Here is a 20,243-nt window from a genome sequence, read left to right as displayed (position 1 = left end):
ATGGAAAAAATTGCGACATGGCTCATTGTAAAGAACTCTCAATGGGGAATAAAATATGTTAATGATGACGTCATATGTCACGTGGTTCGGCCGCCATCTTGGAAAAACCGAAAAATTGTGCACCTCCATATCTCTGAAAGTGCTGAATAGAAAAAATTGAGACATGGCTCATTGTAAAGAACTCTCCATGGGGAATAAAATATGTTAATGATGACATCATAGGTCACGTGGTTCGGCTGCCATCTTGGAAAAACCGAAAAACGTAGCACCTCCATATCTCCAAAAGTGCTGAATAGAAAAAGTTGAGACATGGCTCTTTGTAAAGAACTCTCCATGGGGAATAATATATGTTAATGATGACGTCATCTATCACGTGGTTCGGACGCCATATTTGTCTTAAATGGCCGATAAAAGAGTACATTCCGGCAAGTCCTCGGTCTCTGACCGATTTTTCATCTGTCTGTCTGTTTGTCTGTTTGCAGCACTACGTCTACACCGTTGCACGTAGAATCGCCAAACTTGGCACACATATTGGTCTTGCCCTCTAATGTACTGTGCCCAAATGATGACGTCATCAGTCACGTGGTTCGGCCGCCATCTTGGAAAAACCGAAAATTTTTGCACCTCGATATCTCAAAGTGCTGAACAGAAAAAATTGAGACATGGCTCATTGTGAAGAACTCTCCATGGGGAATAAAACATGTTAATGATGACGTCATCAGTCACGTGGTCGGCCGCCATCTTGGAAAAACGGCAAAACTTTGCACCAATATATCTCCAAAAGTGCTGAACAGAAAAAATTGAGACATGGCTCATTGTAAAGAACTCTCCATGGGGAACAAAATATGTTAATGATGACGTCATCATTTACGTGGTTCGGCCGCCATCTTGGAAAAACGGGCAAACTTTGCACCACTATATCTCCGAAAGTACTGAACAGAAAAAATTGAGACATGGCTCATTGTAAAGAACTCTCCATGGGGAATAAAACATGTTAATGATGACGTCATCAGTCACGTGGTCGGCCGCCATCTTGGAAAAACGGCAAAACTTTGCACCACTATATCTCCAAAAGTGCTGAACAGAAAAAATTGAGACATGGCTCATTGTAAAGAACTCTCCATGGGGAATAAAATATGTTAATGATGACGTCATATGTCACGTAGTTCGGCCGCCATCTTGGAAAAACCGGAAAACGTTACACCTCCATATCTCCGAAAGTCCTGAATAGAAAAACTTGGGACGTGGCTCAATGTAAAGAACTCTCCATGGGGAATAAAATATGTTAATGATGACGTCATCAGTCACGTGGTTCGGCCGCCATATTTGTCCTAAATGGCCAATAAAAAAGTACATTCCGGCAAGTCCTCGGTCTCTGACCGATTTTTCATCTGTCTGTTTGTCTGTTTGCAGCACTACGTCTACACCGTTGCACGTAGAATCGCCAAACTTTGTACACATAATGGTCTTGCCCTGGAATAGACTGTGCCCAATTGATGACGTCATCGGTCACGTTGGGCCGCCATCTTGGAAAAACCGAAAAAATTTGCACCTCGATATCTCCAAAAGTGCTGAACAGAAAAAATTGAGACATGGCCCATTGTAAAGAACTCTCGATGGGGAATAAAATATGTTAATGCTGACGTCATCAGTCACGTGGTTCGGCCGCCATCTTTGAAAAATCGAAAAACTTTGCACCTCCATATCTCCGAAAGTACTCAGAAAAAATTGAGACATGGCTCATTGTAAATAACTCTCCATGGGGAATAAAATATGTTAATAATGACGTCATCGGTTACGTGTTTCGGCCGCCATATTTGTCCAAAATGGCCGATAAAAAAAGTACATTCCGTCCGGCAAGTCCTCGGTCTCTGGCCGATTTTTCATCTGTTTGTCTGTTTGTCTGTTTGTCTGTCTGTTTGTCTGTTTGCAGCACTGCGTCTACACCGTTGCACGGAGAATCGCCAAACTTTGCACACATAATGGTCTTGCCCTCTAATATACTGTGCCTCAATGATGACGTCATCAGTCACGTGGTTCGGCCGCCATCTTGGGAAAACCGAAAAACGTTGCACCACTATATCTCCAAAAGTGCTGAACAGAAAAAATGGAGACATGGCTCATTGTGAAGAACTCTCCATGTGGAATAAAAGATGTTAATGATGACGTCATCAGTCACGTGGTTCGGCCGCCATCTTGGAAAAACCGAAAAACTTTGCACATCCATATCTCCGAAAGTGCTGAATAGAAAAAATTGAGACATGGCTCATTGTAAAGAACTCTCCATGGGCAATAAAATATGTTAATGATGACCTCATCAGTCACGTGGTTCGGCCGCCATCTTGGAAAAACGGCAAAACTTTGCACCACTATATCTCCAAAAGTGCTGAACAGAAAAAATTGAGACATGGCTCATTGTAAAGAACTCTCCATGGGGAATAAAATATGTTAATGATGACGTCATCGGCCATGTGGTTCGGCCGCCATATTTGTCCTAAATGGCCAATAAAAAAGTATATTCCGGCAAGTCCTCGGTCTCTGACCGATTTTTCATTACTTGCCGGAAAAATTTTCCGGCAAGTATGTTGATCTGTTCGTTTGTTTGTCTGTTTGTCTGTCTGTTTGTCTGTTTGCAGCACTGCGTCTACACCGTTGCACGTAGAATCGCCAAACTTTGCACACTTATTGGTCTTGCCCTGGAATAGACTGTGCCCAATTGATGACGTCATCGGTGACGTGGTTCGGCCGCCATCTTGGAAAAACTGAAAAAACTTTGCACCTCTATATCTCCGAAAGTACTGAACAGAAAAAATTGAGACATGGCTCATTGTAAAGAACTCTCCATGGGGAATAAAATATGTAAATGATGACGTCATCAGTCACGTGGTTCGGTCGCCATCTTGGAAAAACGGCAAAACGTTGCGCCACTATATCTCCAAAAGTGCTGAACAGAAAAAATTGAGACATGGCTCATTGTAAAGAACTCTCCATGGGGAATAAAATATGTTAATGATGACGTCATATGTCACGTGGTCGGCCGCCATCTTGGAAAAACGGCAAAACTTTGCACCACTATATCTCCAAAAGTGCTGAACAGAAAAAATTGAGACATGGCTCATTGTAAAGAACTCTCCATGGGGAATAAAATATGTTAATGATGACGTCATCAGTCACGTGTTCGGCCGCCATCTTGGAAAAACGGCAAAACTGTGCACCACTATATCTCCAAATGTGCTGAACAGAAAAAATTGGGACATGGCTCATTGTAAAGAACTCTCAATGGGGAATAAAATATGTTAATTATGACGTCATATGTCACGTGGTTCGGCCGCCATCTTGGAAAAACCGAAAAATTTTGCACCTCCATATCTCTGAAAGTGCTGAATAGAAAAAATTGAGACATGGCTCATTGTAAAGAAGTCTCCATGGGGAATAAAATATGTTAATGATGACATCATAGGTCACGTGGTTCGGCCGCCATCTTGGAAAAACCGAAAAACGTAGCACCTCCATATCTCCAAAAGTGCTGAATAGAAAAAGTTGAGACATGGCTCTTTGTAAAGAACTCTCCATGGGGAATAATATATGTTAATGATCACGTCATCTATCACATGGTTCGGCCGCCATATTTGTCCTAAATGGCCGATAAAAAAGTACATTCCGGCAAGTCCTCGGTCTCTGACCGATTTTTCATTACTTGCCGGAAAAATTTTCCGGCAAGTATGTTGATCTGTTCGTTTGTTTGTCTGTCTGTCTGTTTGTCTGTCTGTTTGTCTGTCTGTTTGTCTGTTTGCAGCACTGCGTCTACACCGTTGCACGGAGAATCGCCAAACTTTGCACACATAATGGTCTTGCCCTCTAATATACTGTGCCTCAATGATGACGTCATCAGTGACGTGGTTCGGCCGCCATCTTGGATAAACCGAATAAATTTGCACCTCTATATCTCCGAAAGTACTGAACAGAAAAAATTGAGACATGGCTCATTGTAAAGAACTCTCCATGGGGAATAAAATATGTTAATGATGACGTCATATGTCACGTGGTCGGCCGCCATCTTGGAAAAACGGCAAAAATTTGCACCACTATATCTCCAAAAGTGCTGAACAGAAAAAATTGAGACATGGCTCATTGTAAAGAACTCTCCATGGGGAATAAAATATGTAAATGATGACGTCATCAGTCACGTGGTTCGGTCGCCATCTTGGAAAAACGGCAAATCGTTGCGCCACTATATCTCCAAAAGTGCTGAACAGAAAAAATTGAGACATGGCTCATTGGAAAGAACTCTCCATGGGGAATAAAATATGTTAATGATGACGTCATATGTCACGTGGTCGGCCGCCATCTTGGAAAAACGGCAAAACTTTGCACCACTATATCTCCAAAAGTGCTGAACAGAATAATTGAGACATGGCTCATTGTAAAGAACTCTCCATGGGGAATAAAATATGTTAATGATGACGTCATCAGTCACGTGGTCGGCCGCCATCTTGGAAAAACGGCAAAACTTTGCACCACAAAATCTCCAAAAGTGCTGAACAGAAAAAATTGAGACATGGCTCATTGTAAAGAACTCTCCATGGGGAATAAAATATGTTAATGATGACGCCATCGGTCACGTGGTTCGGCCGCCATCTTGGAAAAATGGGAAAACTTTGCACCTCAACATCTCCGAAAGTGCTGAAATGAAAAAATTGAGACATGGCTCATTGTAAAGAACTCTCCATGGGGAATAAAATATGTTAATGATGACGTCATATGTCACGTGGTCGGCCGCCATCTTGGAAAAACGGCAAAACTTTGTTCCACTGTATCTCCAAAAGTGCTGAACAGATAAAATTGAGACATGGCTCATTGTAAAGAACTCTCCATGGGGAATAAAACATGTTAATGATGACGTCATCGGTCAAGTGCTTCTGCCGCCAGCTTGGAAAATCCGAAAAACTTTGCACCTCCATATCTCCAAAAGTGCTGAATAGAAAAAATTGAGACATGGCTCCTTGTAAAGAACTCTCCATGGGGAATAAAATATGTTCATGATGACGTCATCGGTCACGTGGTTCAGCCGCCATCTTTGAAAAACCAAAAAACCTTGCACCTCGATATCTCCAAAAGTGCTGAATAGAAAAAATTGAGACATGGCTCATTGTAAAGAACTCTCCATGGGGAATAAAATATGTTAATGATGACGCCATCGGTCACGTGGTTCGGCCGCCATCTTGGAAAAATGGGAAAACTTTGCACCACTATATCTCCAAAAGTGCAGAATGGAAAAAATTGAGAGATGGCTCATTGTAAAGAACTCTCCATGGGGAATAAAATATGTTAATGATGACGTCATCAGTCACGTGGTTCGGCCGCCATATTTGTCCTAAATGGCCAATAAAAAAGTACATTCCGGCAAGTCCTCGGTCTCTGACCGATTTTTCATTTGTCTGTTTGTCTGTTTGTCTGTTTGTCTGTTTGCAGCACTACGTCTACACCGTTGCACGTAGAATCACCAAACTTTGCACACGTATTTGTCTTGCCCTCTAATATACTGTGCCCAAATGATGACGTCATCGGTCACATGGTTCGGCCGCCATCTTGGAAAAACCGAAAAATTTTGCACCTCCATATCTCCAAAAGTCCTGAACAGAAAAAATTGAGACATGGCTCATTGTAAAGAACTCTCCATGGGGAATAAAATATGTTAATGATGACGTCATCAGTCACGTGGTCGGCCGCCATCTTGGAAAAACGGCAAAACTTTGCACCACGATATCTCCAAAAGTGCTGAACAGAAAAAATTGAGACATGGCTCATTGTAAAGAACGCTCCATGGGGAATAAAATATGTTAATGATGACGTCATATGTCACGTGGTCGGCCGCCATCTTGGAAAAACGGCAAAACTTTGCACCACTATATCTCCAAAAGTGCTGAACAGAAAAAATTGAGACATTGCTCATTGTAAAGAACTCTCCATGGGGAATAAAATATGTTAATGATGACGTCATATGTCACGTGGTTCGGCCGCCATCTTGGAAAAACCGAAAAATTTTGCACCTCCATTTCTCTGAAAGTGCTGAATAGAAACAATTGAGACATGGCTCATTGTGAAGAACTCTCCATGGGCAATAAAATATGTTAATGATGATGCCATCGGTCACGTGGTTCGGCCGCCATCTTGGAAAAACGGGAAAACTTTGCACCACTATATCTCCAAAAGTGCAGAATGGAAAAAATTGAAACATGGCTCATTGTAAAGAACTCTCCATGGGGAATAAAATATGTTAATGATGACGTCATCAGTCACGTGGTTCGGTCGCCATCTTGGAAAAACCGAAAAACTTTGCACCACTATATCTCCAAAAGTGCTGAATAGAAAAAATTGAGACATGGCTCATTGTAAAGAACTCTCCATGGGGAATAAAATATGTTAATGATGATGCCATTGGTCACGTGGTTCGGCCGCCATCTTGGAAAAACGGCAAAACTTTGCACCACTATATCTCCAAAAGTGCAGAATGGAAAAAATTGAGAGATGGCTCATTGTAAAGAACTCTCCATGGGGAATAAAATATGTTAATGATGACGTCATGTATCACGTAGTTCGGCCGCCATATTTGTTCGAAATGGCCGATAAAAAAGTACATTCCGGCAAGTCCTCGGTCTCTGACCGATTTTTCATCTGTTTGTCTGTTTGTCTGTTTGTCTGTTTGTCTGTCTGTTTGCAGCACTGCGTCTACACCGTTGCACGTAGAATCGCCAAACTTTGCACACATATTGGTCTTGCCCTGGAATAGACTGTGCCCAATTGACGACGTCATCGGTGACGTGGTTCGGCCGCCATCTTGGAAAAACTGAAAAACTTTGCACCTCTATATCTCCGAAAGTACTGAACAGAAAAAATTGAGACATGGCTCATTGTAAAGAACTCTCCATGGGGAATAAAATATGTTAATGATGACGTCATCAGTCACGTGGTCGGCCGCCATCTTGGAAAAACAGCAAAACTTTGCACCACTATATCTCCAAAAGTGCTGAACAGAAAAAATTGAGACATGGCTCATTGTAAAGAACTCTCCATGGGGAATAAAATATGTTAATGATGACGTCATATGTCACGTGGTCGGCCGCCATTTTGGAAAAACGGCAAAACTTTGCACCACTATATCTCCAAAAGTGCTGAACAGAAAAAATTGAGACATGGCTCATTGTAAAGAACTCTCCATGGGGAATAAAATATGTTAATGATGACGTCATCAGTCACGTGGTCGGCCGCCATCTTGGAAAAACGGCAAAACTTTGCACCACGAAATCTCCAAAAGTGCTGAACAGAAAAAATTGAGACATGGCTCATTGTAAAGAACTCTCCATGGGGAATAAAATATGTTAATGATGACGTCATCAGTCACGTGGTCGGCCGCCATCTTGGAAAAACGGCAAAACTTTGCACCACTATATTTCCAAAAGTGCTGAACAGAAAAAATTGAGACATGGCTCATTGTAAAGAACTCTCCATGGGGAATAAAATATGTTAATGATGACGTCATCGGTCACGTGGTTCAGCCGCCATATTTGTCCTAAATGGCCGATAAAAAAGTACATTCCGGCAAGTCCTCGGTCTCTGACCGATTTTTCATCTGTCTGTCTGTCTGTCTGTCTGTTTGTCTGTCTGTCTGTTTGCAGCACTGCGTCTACACCGTTGCACGTAGAATCGCCAAACTTTGCACACATATTGGTCTTGCCCTGGAATAGACTGTGCCCAATTGATGACGTCATCGGTGACGTGGTTCGGCCGCCATCTTGGAAAAACCAAAAAACGTTGCACCTCTATATCTCCGAAAGTACTGAACAGAAAAAATTGAGACATGGCTCATTGTAAAGAACTCTCCATGCGGAATAAAATATGTAAATGATGACGTCATCAGTCACGTGGTTCGGTCGCCATCTTGGAAAAACGGCAAAACGTTGCGCCACGATATCTCCAAAAGTGCTGAACAGAAAAAATTGAGACATGGCTCATTGTAAAGAACTCTCCATGGGGAATAAAATATGTTAATGATGACGTCATATGTCACGTGGTCGGCCGCCATCTTGGAAAAACGGCAAAACTTTGCACCACTATATCGCCAAAAGTGCTGAACAGAAAAAATTGAGACATGGCTCATTGTAAAGAACTCCACATGGGGAATAAAATATGTTAATGATGACGTCATCAGTCACGTGGTCGGCCGCCATCTTGGAAAAACGGCAAAACTTTGCACTACGAAATCTCCAAAAGTGCTGAACAGAAAAAATTGAGACATGGCTCATTGTAAAAAACTCTCCATGGGGAATAAAATATGTTAATGATGTCATATGTCACGTGGTCGGCCGCCATCTTGGAAAAACGGCAAAACTTTGCACCACTATATCTCCAAAATTGCTGAACAGAAAAAATTGAGACATGGCTCATTGTAAAGACCTCTCCATGGGGAATAAAATATGTTAATGATGACGTCATCGGTCACGTGGTTCAGCCGCCATATTTGTCCTAAATGGCCGATAAAAAAGTAAATTCCGGCAAGTCCTCGGTCTCTGACCGATTTTTCATTACTTGCCGGAAAAGATTCCGGCAAGTATGTTGATCTGTTCGTTTGTTTGTCTGTCTGTTTGTCTGTCTGTTTGTCTGTTTGCAGCACTACGTCTACACCGTTGCACGTAGAATCGCCAAACTTTGCACACGTATTTGTCTTGCCCTCTAATATATTGTGCCCAAATGATGACGTCATCGGTCACGTGGTTCGGCCGCCATCTTGGAAAAACCGAAAAACGTTGCACCTCTATATCTCCAAAAGTAATTAACAGACAAAATCGAGACATGGCTCATTGTAAATAATTCTCCATGTGGAATAAAATATGTTAATGATGACGTCATCGGTCACGTGGTTCGACCGCCATCTTGGAAAAACGGCAAAACTTTGCACCACTATATCTCCAAAAGTGCTGAACAGAAAAAATTGAGACATTGCTCATTGTAAAGAACTCTCCATGGGGAATAAAATATGTAAATGATGACGTCATCAGTCACGTGGTTCGGGCGCCATCTTGGAAAAACGGCAAAACGTTGCGCCACTATATCTCCAAAAGTACTGAACAGAAAAAATTGAGACATGGCTCATTGTAAAGAACTCTCCATGGGGAATAAAATATGTTAATGATGACGTCATATGTCACGTGGTCGGCCGCCATCTTGGAAAAACGGCAAAAATTTGCACCACTATATCTCCAAAAGTGCTGAACAGAAAAAATTGAGACATGGCTCATTGTAAAGAACTCTCCATGGGGAATAAAATATGTTAATGATGACGTCATCAGTCACGTGGTCGGCCGCCATCTCGGAAAAACCGAAAAACTTAGCACCTCCATATCTCCGAAAGTGCTGAATAGAAAAAATTGAGACATGGCTCATTGTAAAGAACTCTCCATGGGGAACAAAATATGTTAATGATGATGTCATCGGTGACGTGGTTCGGCCGCCATCTTGGAAAAACCGAAAAACTCTGCACCTCCACATCTCCAAAAGTCCTGAATAGAAAAAATTGAGGTATGGCTCATTGTAAAGAACTCTCCATGGGGAATAAAATATGTTAATGATGACGTCATCGGTCACGTGGTTCGGCCGCCATATTTGTCCTAAATGGCCGATAAAAAAGTACATTCCGGCAAGTCCTCGGTCTCTGACCGATTTTTCATTACTTGCCGGAAAAATTTTCCGGCAAGTATGTTGATCTGTTCGTTTGTTTGTTACTTGCCGGAAAAGATTCCGGCAAGTATGTTGATCTGTTCGTTTGTTACTTGCCGGAAAAATTTTCTGGCAAGTATGTTGATCTGTTCGTTTGTTTGTCTGTTTGTTACTTGCCGGAAAAATTTTCCGGCAAGTATGTTGATCTGTTCGTTTGTTTGTCTGTTTGTCTGTTTGTCTGTTTGTCTGTCTGTTTGTCTGTTTGCAGCACTGCGTCTACACCGTTGCACGGAGAATCGCCAAACTTTGCACACATAATGGTCTTGCCCTCTAATATACTGTGCCTCAATGATGACGTCATCAGTCACGTGGTTCGGCCGCCATCTTGGGAAAACCGAAAAACGTTGCACCACTATATCTCCAAAAGTGCTGAACAGAAAAAATGGAGACATGGCTCATTGTGAAGAACTCTCCATGTGGAATAAAAGATGTTAATGATGACGTCATCAGTCACGTGGTTCGGCCGCCATCTTGGAAAAACCGAAAAACTTTGCACATCCATATCTCCGAAAGTGCTGAATAGAAAAAATTGAGACATGGCTCATTGTAAAGAACTCTCCATGGGCAATAAAATATGTTAATGATGACCTCATCAGTCACGTGGTTCGGCCGCCATCTTGGAAAAACGGCAAAACTTTGCACCACTATATCTCCAAAAGTGCTGAACAGAAAAAATTGAGACATGGCTCATTGTAAAGAACTCTCCATGGGGAATAAAATATGTTAATGATGACGTCATCGGCCATGTGGTTCGGCCGCCATATTTGTCCTAAATGGCCAATAAAAAAGTATATTCCGGCAAGTCCTCGGTCTCTGACCGATTTTTCATTACTTGCCGGAAAAATTTTCCGGCAAGTATGTTGATCTGTTCGTTTGTTTGTCTGTTTGTCTGTCTGTTTGTCTGTTTGCAGCACTGCGTCTACACCGTTGCACGTAGAATCGCCAAACTTTGCACACTTATTGGTCTTGCCCTGGAATAGACTGTGCCCAATTGATGACGTCATCGGTGACGTGGTTCGGCCGCCATCTTGGAAAAACTGAAAAAACTTTGCACCTCTATATCTCCGAAAGTACTGAACAGAAAAAATTGAGACATGGCTCATTGTAAAGAACTCTCCATGGGGAATAAAATATGTAAATGATGACGTCATCAGTCACGTGGTTCGGTCGCCATCTTGGAAAAACGGCAAAACGTTGCGCCACTATATCTCCAAAAGTGCTGAACAGAAAAAATTGAGACATGGCTCATTGTAAAGAACTCTCCATGGGGAATAAAATATGTTAATGATGACGTCATATGTCACGTGGTCGGCCGCCATCTTGGAAAAACGGCAAAACTTTGCACCACTATATCTCCAAAAGTGCTGAACAGAAAAAATTGAGACATGGCTCATTGTAAAGAACTCTCCATGGGGAATAAAATATGTTAATGATGACGTCATCAGTCACGTGTTCGGCCGCCATCTTGGAAAAACGGCAAAACTGTGCACCACTATATCTCCAAATGTGCTGAACAGAAAAAATTGGGACATGGCTCATTGTAAAGAACTCTCAATGGGGAATAAAATATGTTAATTATGACGTCATATGTCACGTGGTTCGGCCGCCATCTTGGAAAAACCGAAAAATTTTGCACCTCCATATCTCTGAAAGTGCTGAATAGAAAAAATTGAGACATGGCTCATTGTAAAGAAGTCTCCATGGGGAATAAAATATGTTAATGATGACATCATAGGTCACGTGGTTCGGCCGCCATCTTGGAAAAACCGAAAAACGTAGCACCTCCATATCTCCAAAAGTGCTGAATAGAAAAAGTTGAGACATGGCTCTTTGTAAAGAACTCTCCATGGGGAATAATATATGTTAATGATCACGTCATCTATCACATGGTTCGGCCGCCATATTTGTCCTAAATGGCCGATAAAAAAGTACATTCCGGCAAGTCCTCGGTCTCTGACCGATTTTTCATTACTTGCCGGAAAAATTTTCCGGCAAGTATGTTGATCTGTTCGTTTGTTTGTCTGTCTGTCTGTTTGTCTGTCTGTTTGTCTGTCTGTTTGTCTGTTTGTCTGTTTGCAGCACTGCGTCTACACCGTTGCACGGAGAATCGCCAAACTTTGCACACATAATGGTCTTGCCCTCTAATATACTGTGCCTCAATGATGACGTCATCAGTGACGTGGTTCGGCCGCCATCTTGGATAAACCGAATAAATTTGCACCTCTATATCTCCGAAAGTACTGAACAGAAAAAATTGAGACATGGCTCATTGTAAAGAACTCTCCATGGGGAATAAAATATGTTAATGATGACGTCATATGTCACGTGGTCGGCCGCCATCTTGGAAAAACGGCAAAAATTTGCACCACTATATCTCCAAAAGTGCTGAACAGAAAAAATTGAGACATGGCTCATTGTAAAGAACTCTCCATGGGGAATAAAATATGTAAATGATGACGTCATCAGTCACGTGGTTCGGTCGCCATCTTGGAAAAACGGCAAATCGTTGCGCCACTATATCTCCAAAAGTGCTGAACAGAAAAAATTGAGACATGGCTCATTGGAAAGAACTCTCCATGGGGAATAAAATATGTTAATGATGACGTCATATGTCACGTGGTCGGCCGCCATCTTGGAAAAACGGCAAAACTTTGCACCACTATATCTCCAAAAGTGCTGAACAGAATAATTGAGACATGGCTCATTGTAAAGAACTCTCCATGGGGAATAAAATATGTTAATGATGACGTCATCAGTCACGTGGTCGGCCGCCATCTTGGAAAAACGGCAAAACTTTGCACCACAAAATCTCCAAAAGTGCTGAACAGAAAAAATTGAGACATGGCTCATTGTAAAGAACTCTCCATGGGGAATAAAATATGTTAATGATGACGCCATCGGTCACGTGGTTCGGCCGCCATCTTGGAAAAATGGGAAAACTTTGCACCACTATATCTCCAAAAGTGCAGAATGGAAAAAATTGAGACATGGCTCATTGTAAAGAACTCTCAATGGGGAATAAAATATGTTAATGATGACGTCATATGTCACGTGGTTCGGCCGCCATCTTGGAAAAACCGAAAAATTGTGCACCTCCATATCTCTGAAAGTGCTGAATAGAAAAAATTGAGACATGGCTCATTGTAAAGAACTCTCCATGGGGAATAAAATATGTTAATGATGACATCATAGGTCACGTGGTTCGGCTGCCATCTTGGAAAAACCGAAAAACGTAGCACCTCCATATCTCCAAAAGTGCTGAATAGAAAAAGTTGAGACATGGCTCTTTGTGAAGAACTCTCCATGGGGAATAATATATGTTAATGATGACGTCATCTATCACGTGGTTCGGACGCCATATTTGTCTTAAATGGCCGATAAAAGAGTACATTCCGGCAAGTCCTCGGTCTCTGACCGATTTTTCATTTGTCTGTTTGTCTGTTTGTCTGTTTGTCTGTTTGCAGCACTACGTCTACACCGTTGCACTTAGAATCACCAAACTTTGCACACCTATTTGTCTTGCCCTCTAATATACTGTGCCCAAATGATGACGTCATCGGTCACGTGGTTCGGCCGCCATCTTGGAAAAACCGAAAAATTTTGCACCTCGATATCTCAAAGTGCTGAACAGAAAAAATTGAGACATGGCTCATTGTAAAGAACTCCATGGGGAATAACAGATGTTAATGATGACGTCATCGGTCACGTGGTTCGGCCGCCATCTTGGAAAAAACGAAAAATTTTGCACCTCCATATCTCCGAAAGTCCTGAACAGAAAAAATTGAGACATGGCTTATTGTAAAGAACTCTCCATGGGGAATAAAATATGTTAATGATGACGTCATCAGTCACGTGGTTCGGCCGCCATCTTGGAAAAACCGAAAATTTTTGCACCTCCATATCTCCGAAAGTCCTGAACAGAAAAAATTGAGACATGGCTCATTGTAAAGAACTCTCCATGGGGAATAAAATATGTTAATGATGACGTCATCAGTCACGTGGTTCGGCCGCCATCTTGGGGAAACCGAAAAACTTTGCACCACTATCTATCTATAATTCCAGCAATCTCTGTGTGTCTGTGTGTCTGTGTGTCTGTGTGTCTGTGTGTCTGTGTGTCTGTGACCGCTGTTTCTCGACAACCACGGGTCCGATATACTTTAAACTTGCCAGGTATATTGCTGGGGACCCGAGGATGTGCCTTTTCAAGGTTTGTAATTAATCGGACAAGTACTTACCGAGCTATGTCCAAAAAACGCTTCAACCAATCAGAGAGCAGCGAGCTATCACGTGTGCCGAACGTGGCGATCAGACTCTGCCTCGGACGGCACATTTGACAGCGTATTCATTTATTTCACGTTGGAAAACTATGTTGCCGTTAAACTATGTTTTAAAACGAATTCAAACTGCGATTAAATTAAAACGATTCATCGTAACTGCGATTTGCGAACTTCCGGACAGTGACGACTTCACTTCCGGCAGCCAATCACAGAACGCTTTGTTGCGTAGGCGTGGCCGATGTGAGACGAGCGGAGCTGAGCGCGTTACGAGCTGACCGCCATTACGGTACGTAATTCGATTTCTTATGCGCATTATTTCTCCCAATTCAGTCAGAGCGAAGGGCGGAAGCAAAGAGCGTTGTTTTTTTTGTTTACGGGCGTACGGGCGGGGTAGAGCGTACGGGTAGCGTTTTTTTTTTTTTTTGGCAAGGAACGGGCACCCACGTACGGGCAATGCCCTAGTATCTCCAAAAGTGCTGAACAGAAAAAATGGAGACATGGCTCATTCGAAAGAACTCTCCATGGGGAATAAAATATGATAATGATGACGTTATATGTCACGTGGTTCGGCCGCCATCTTGGAAAAACCGGAAAACTTTCTATACGTAGAATCTTTCTATACGTAGAATAGCCAAACTTTGCACACGTATTTGTCTTGCCCTCTAATATACTGTGCCCAAATGATGATGTCATCGGTCACGTGGTTTGGCCGCCATCTTGGAAAAACCGAAGAACTTTGCACCTCCATATCTCCAAAAGTGCTGAACAGAAAAAATTGAGACATGGCTCATTGTAAAGAACTCTCCATGGGGAATAAAATATGTTAATGATGACGTCATATGTCACGTGGTTCGGCCGCCATATTTGTCCTAAATGGCCGATAAAAAAGTACATTCCGGCAAGTCCTCGGTCTCTGACCGATTTTTCATTTGTCTGTTTGTCTGTTTGTCTGCACAGAATAAATAGGATTTTCTCTGCAACCGTTGGTCCGATTGACAGGAAATTTTCACCATAGGTGCAACTCCTGCATAATTTTTAAATGCAAATTATGACGTCATAGGTCACGTGGTATGGGTGCCACCTTGGAAAAAACGAAAAGCTTTACACCTCTATATCTCTGAAAGCGCTGCATAGAAAAAATTGAGGCATGGCTCATTATAAAGAACTCTCCATAGGGAATAACATACGTTAATGATGATGTCATAGGTGCTTCCATTATGGCGTCATAATTCGACAAGTACAAAACTTCATTCGATCAAGAATAAATTTCTTGAGCATCATTCTAGGGATAAATTGGTGGAGAGAAAAAAAAGTACTGATGTCACTGGTCACGTGGTTTGGCCGCCACACGTCCTGGTGAGGGTCTGCAATCTCTGATTGCTCTTTCTTGTTTAACAGTCTTGTGATGTGCTGTGTATGTTCATATGTATTGTGTGTGTATGTGTGTATGTGTGTATGTTCGTATGTATTGTGTGTGTATGTTCATATGTATTGTGTGTGTATGTGTGTATGTTCGTATGTATTGTGTGTGTATGTGTGTATGTTCGTATGTATTGTGTGTGTATGTGTGTATGTTCGTATGTATTGTGTGTATGTGTGTATGTATTGTGTGTATGTGTGTATGTGTGTATGTGTGTATGTGTGTATGTTCGTATGTATTGTGTGTGTGTGTGTGTGTGTGTGTGTGTGTGTGTGTGTGTGTGTGTGTGTGTGTGTGTGTGTGTGTGTGTGTGTGTGTGTGTGTGTGTGTGTGTGTGTGACAGCTCCACTATGAGCCTTAGATCATGCATCGAAAAAACCAAAAAGGTAGACTCGCATTAGGAGACAATGGGAGAAAATCAAAACGGTCAAATGAACTCAATATCAAGAGCACATGAAATAGGCCAATCCAAACATCACATTGCTCGTTTGCTTTTAGAACAGCAGTAAACGGTATATAAAAACCGAGAGTGTTCAACAAGAAGAGTTTAAGATGCCAGAACACCCATAAAGGCATTTGTACACTTCTATAATGTTGAAAGCAGGGTCAAAAGACAGCCGTAACTAGAAGCTATAAAGAATCTATAGCGAGCACTTATTCCTGCAACACTGTTTCAACGCCGCATTGCTATGATGGTGTGGGCATCAGTACGATAGTTGAAGTAAACTCAGAAATTGGGCATAACAAATCAGATGCTCATCCTACTGAGCTGCAAATGGAGGGATTTATTCCCATCGCCAGAGGAGAGGGTATTGCATTTGAGTCCATTTGTGTGTCTGTTTGTCTGTCTGTCTGTCTGTCTCTTTGTCCGCACAGAATAAATATGATTTTCTCTGCAACCGTTGGTCCGATTGACAGGAAATTTTCACCACAGTTGCACCTCCTCCTGTAGAATTTTAAAATAACTATGACGTCATAGGTCACGTGGTACACGCCATCTCGGAAAAACCTAGAAACTTTGCACCTCTATATCCCCGAAAGCGCTGCATAGAAAAACTTGAGACATTGCTCATTGTAAAGAACTCTCCATGGGGGAATAACATATGTTAAGGATGATGTCATCGGTGCCTCCATCATGACATCATAATTCGACAAGTACAAAGCTTGATCCGATCAAGATGAAATTTTTTGAGCGTCATCTCGGGATAAATTGGAGGGAAAAAATAATGATGTCATCGGTCATGTAGTTACAGGTTGGAGAGGAGGATAAGGAAGAAAGTGAAGATCGACGAAATGCAGTTTGGATTTATGCCAGGAAGAGGAACGACAGATGCGCTTTTCATTGTGAGGCAGTTGCAGGAGAAGTACATGGATAAGAGGAAGAAGTTGTTTTTTGGGTTTGTTGATCTGGAGAAAGCATTCAATAGGGTTCCACGCAAAGTATTGACATGGGCATTGAGGTAGTTAGGAGTGGAGGAATGATTGATCAGAGTAGTGATGGCAATGTACAAAAGAGCACGCACAGCTGTAAGGACGAAGGACGGGAACAGTGGTGAGTTTGAGGTGAAGGTGGGAGTGCATCAGGGGTCGGTACCAAGTCCACTACTATTTGTAGCTGTGATGGAGGTGCTGGCTCAGACCGTAAAGGAGGGTTTACCGTGGGAGTTGTTGTATGCAGATGATCTGGTGTTGATTGCGGAAAGTATGGATGGACTGAAGGAAAAGATGAACAAGTGGAAGGAATGTATGGAGACAAAAGGTCTGAAGGTGAATATCGGAAAGACAAAGGTGATGGCAAGTGGTAAAGCATGTGGTGAGGTGGAAAGAACTGGGAAGTGGCCGTGTGCTGTGTGCAGGAAGGGTGTCGGAGTGAACTCCATTCAATGTACAATGTGTGCTGAGTGGGTTCATCAAAAATGTAGTGGTCTGAGAGGGTCATTAACCAGTGTGGCAGCTACATTCAAATGTAAGGTGTGCACAGAGGGAGCTGCAGATGGAGGAAATGTTGAGTTGGATCTTGGAGACGGCGTGAAGCTGGAAGGTGTGAAAACATTTTGCTACCTCGGAGACATGCTGAATGGAGAAGGTGGATCAGACTCGGCAACGGTTGCTCGAGTGAGATGTGCATGGAAGAAGTTTCGGGAACTGAGTGGCGTGCTGATGAGGAGGAGAGTGTCGCTGAAGCTGAAGGGAAAGGTGTATGCTGCATGTGTGAGAAGTGTTATGATTTATGGGAGCGAGACATGGGTAATGAACGTAGAGCAGCAACGAAGGCTGGAAAGGGTGGAAATGCGAATGGTTCGATGGATGTGCGGAGTATCGTTGAGAGAGAGAGGAAGACAAATGATGAATTGCGAAAGATGATGGGAATATTGCCTGTGATTGATGCTGTGAAGAGGAACAGGTTGAGATGGTTTGGTCATGTATTGAGGAAGGATGAAAGTGACTGGTTGAGAAGAGTGATGGAAGTTAATGTAGAAGGAAGTAGAGGACGGGGAAGACCGAGAAAGACTTGGCTAAAGATGGTGGAAGAAGAAATGCGGGCAAGGGGGTTAACAAGGAGAGATGCAGAAAATAGGGCAAAATGGAGAAGATTGTCATGGGGACCGCAAGGCTAACCCCTGCTCTAGCAGGGAACATGGCCTTAAAATGCATGTTGTTGTTGTTGTTGGTCATGTAGTTCGGCCGCCATATTTGTTTTCACACAAAAGCCTTAAAAACGAATAAAAACACGTCCTGGCGAGGGTCTGCAATCTCCGATTGCTCTTTCTTGTTTCGAATTTGTAAACAATTTTGCACACATCTCCGCCCACAATGTTAGATCGTATCATGAACCACGTTCGCATACAGAGTGTCGGTTCTGCAGAAGCAGTATCTATGACTAGGGTTACAATCATGGACGTGTCGCCACAACGACATGGGAGGTCAGTGCAGGAATTTGGAATTTGGCCAGGGTGCCAGTGGGAGATCGCCTACTCTTCGTGGAGGACATCACAATGCTCAATGCCAATTATACTAATGCAAATTGGTAAAATTGCCTCAAAAGGATTTCATTTCAGTGTCATTGGAATTCAGACTAACTTGTACAGTACCGGTATATTTGAGGGTGTTTTCATGCAAAAGCATTACTTCAGACCGAAACCAATGTTTTCTGAGAGTCTAGGTGTGTGTGTGGTGGGGCATGCGTTTCTGTGCCCCAATACATCTGGGGTGGGGGGGGGGTGGAGTGGGGAGAGGAGATTGTGTGCACGGACAAGTCAGTACATTGAAACTTCAGACGCGTTAATCTGTTTGGTGCCAATAATTATCAGCACAAATGAATTAACAGCAGACATCACGTGATCGCCAGGAACATAATGAAGTTAGTCGAACCACCTGGCCTGCAATGAAATATTTCATGCGGGCTGAAAAACTGGAACCCAAATCATACTGATTAGGAATCAATATGGACAGGTTACTATGGACTACCTGTGTGAAGAAAGCTCAAGTTTGGACAAGTGTTAATGCACTGAAAACTTGACAAGAAGACCCGTCATAACAATCAGAGGCAAAGGTGGCAAACAAAGGACGATCCTGAAGCCAAGCTTATAAAACACCAAAACTTGATACAATGATGAACCACTGACGTGGTACCAGATAAAGCGAGTGGCTGTTGAGCTCAAGTCAATTACACAGGATTCCAAATATTTATCTATTGGCACAAATGCAAAGCAATTGCGAGAAAACACGTAGAGGCTCAAAAATAGAGTCCGTTTGATGCCCTAGGCCTGATGTGCCAACAGCTGAGCGGTCACAAAATAATAATATTCACTCTAAAGTGGGTGTTTTAAGAAATACATGGTCAAGATTTGATTGCTTTCACATCGTGATGGATACAAGCATCACGGTGACAGCATGATATTGGCTTTAGACATCCATCCACTGTTATGGCGAGGTTGGACAACGGTGGAATTCGAACGCTTTGTGTGCAGTCGAGTGAAAGATGGAAGGACGCTGGGGAAAGCGAGTAGAAGGGCCACTCAGAGAGAGGCCTGGCCAGGATTCCATGCAAAACGGAAGGGTACATTGAAAATTACAAAAGCTCAAAGCAACAACCAATCATGAGCAGCTGTTTCTGCAAACAGACAAAGGCTGGGATAAAATGGGATGTCAAGAAACTCCAGGAAGTTGTCATTCCATGCATCACTCTTACTCACCTTGCTGTCCACTGCTCTTTCCTCGCTGTCAATTCATCCTGTCGGTGGGTGCATAGCTCTCCTCAGTCCGAGTCAAATACTTCAATAATTCCTCCTGCGGCTTCTTCCCACAGCGTAAGACACCAGTGAGGAAAAAAAAAAATCCACCAAGGCACGCACTCCGATTTGTATCCCTTTTGTCGCGCTCAGCTCCAGATCTAGATCCACGGTCTCCTCCGGCTCCAGATCCAAGTGTTTTGCTGCACCGGATCATACATAATGAAAACGATGTAAAAGCCGCCCCTGGCACATCAACATCCTTCGGTGTTCACACGAACGATTTTTGAACATTTAAGCTCCGTTAGGAATCACTTTCTTGGTGCAATACGTCTTCAACAATTACATTGGCTTTCATTTTACCTCTTGAACCGCAGAATGATATGAGGCTGCAAAACTCAAGTTGGACAAAACTATTGTGAATTTTAAAATGGCCAAAAATGCTCCCCAGGGAAGGATTCGGCTTGATGGCAAGAGGTTTAAATAATTCTGATGGTGTATTCTCAGGGACACCATTGCGGTATTTTTTTGCCACATACC

At 42.6% G+C, this 20,243-nt stretch overlaps 1 protein-coding gene across 1 annotated transcript in view; it reads right to left on the bottom strand.

Annotated features, from left to right (window-relative positions):
* LOC137439479 (gamma-sarcoglycan) overlaps positions 1–19,911 on the bottom strand; it is a 434,894-nt gene extending 414,983 nt beyond the window's left edge. The window contains exon 1 of the mRNA XM_078768409.1: positions 19,668–19,911. The gene's annotated coding sequence lies outside the window, so the exon portion shown is untranslated. The remainder of the gene's footprint in view (positions 1–19,667) is intronic.
* Positions 19,912–20,243: the final 332 nt, after the last annotated feature.

This window comes from Myxine glutinosa, chromosome 14, assembly GCF_964187855.1.
Source record: "Myxine glutinosa chromosome 14, kmMyxGlut1.1, whole genome shotgun sequence".
Taxonomy (NCBI): Eukaryota; Metazoa; Chordata; class Myxini; order Myxiniformes; family Myxinidae; genus Myxine; species Myxine glutinosa.
The sequence above is the reverse complement of the archived record's forward strand: the minus strand, read 5'-3'. Positions and strand labels throughout refer to the sequence as shown.